At 35.6% G+C, this 1,322-nt stretch overlaps 1 non-coding gene across 1 annotated transcript; it reads right to left on the reverse strand.

Moving 5' to 3' along the window:
* Positions 1 to 36: 36 nt before the first annotated feature.
* On the reverse strand, positions 37 to 109 carry TRNAT-AGU (transfer RNA threonine (anticodon AGU)). The gene has a single exon. It is a non-coding gene; the product is annotated as a tRNA-Thr (tRNA).
* Between the last annotated feature and the right edge of the window lie 1,213 nt (positions 110 to 1,322).

Here is a 1,322-nt window from a genome sequence, read left to right on the forward strand (position 1 = left end):
TTGATACACAATTCAATCTCTTAAAACTTCTCATCTTGCCTTCAGGGAGGATCGAACTCCCGGCCTCTGGTTTACTAGACCAGCGCTCTAGCCACTGAGCTATGAAGGCAGGTTGGTGACAATCGGTAACCTCTAGTAATACTATCTTCAACATATCACATTTGGAGATTAAAAACTGTGACCCTATATCACATTGTTTTATAACATCTGCGTTGTTCTTCATACGCTTCCTTTAATTACAAAGCTGTCATTTTTTACAGAATAAACGGAGCAATTTTCAAAATAAAGTAAAATATAAATACGAATATTATTAAAAACATAAGGTCTAAATCATCACTTCGATTGCATGAAAAGTAAGAACTTATTCTTCTTACAAAGATAATCTTATTTCTTCTGTTGATTGCCCGCCTTGAAGCCCCAAATCCTTCCCCCCACCCCCCCCCCCCAAAAAAAAAAATACTGAAAATATCGCATCCAATGGAAATGAAAAATTTTATAACATCTATATTCAAACTTTAAACTTTCAACATCGTCTTCAAAAGTCTAAAATTGAATAAAGTTTCAAATCCAAATTATCCACTCCATTAAGGCTAGTTTAAATATTTCAAACGAGTGTCCAGCTCCTAATAGGTATCAAAACTCTAAAGTTTGGTTTTGTGACTTACCCCTAATAGCAGTCCCATGGGTTAGTATTTTTAAGAATATAAATTTAGAAATTAAATTAACCAAAGCAATTATAATGGTGTCGACCCATTATCATCAATCACAATGTATTTGCATTAAGATAATGAGTTTCATCATCATCATCATCATCATTATTATTATTATTATTATTATTATTATTATTATTATTATTATTATTATTATTGGTAGTAGTAATAGTAGTTCAAAAAATATGATTAAAATGTAAGAGAAGGCATAATAACGTAAGCTAGAAATCGCCAACCAGTGTTACAACAAAAGCGTGCGTTGAAGATGAAAATCTGGAAGCGTGTTGGACCACCCACGAGAAGTGCCCAGCCCAATGAATTTGGTCCCTCAACCATAGCACAGTTGATTAATCAATAGAACCTTTGCCTCTGGTACGCCGCCCAATTACAACCTTGGGCTCCATCAAGATGATGGGAATTAGGGCTTTTACGAAATTACGAGTAAGGGCTCAAAACAGCAGCACTTATTTTGGAAGCAGCGCAGAGATGTGAAGCTATCAATCGCTACCCAAAGGTTGGAATTAGGATCTTAGCCTTGACGCCTAAGCTATTAACCTTTTACAATCCGTGGCAAGAGGGTTGAACCTTATACACCACCTTAGTCAGTGGCAG

This window comes from Palaemon carinicauda, chromosome 1, assembly GCF_036898095.1.
Source record: "Palaemon carinicauda isolate YSFRI2023 chromosome 1, ASM3689809v2, whole genome shotgun sequence".
Lineage (NCBI taxonomy): Eukaryota > Metazoa > Arthropoda > Malacostraca > Decapoda > Palaemonidae > Palaemon > Palaemon carinicauda.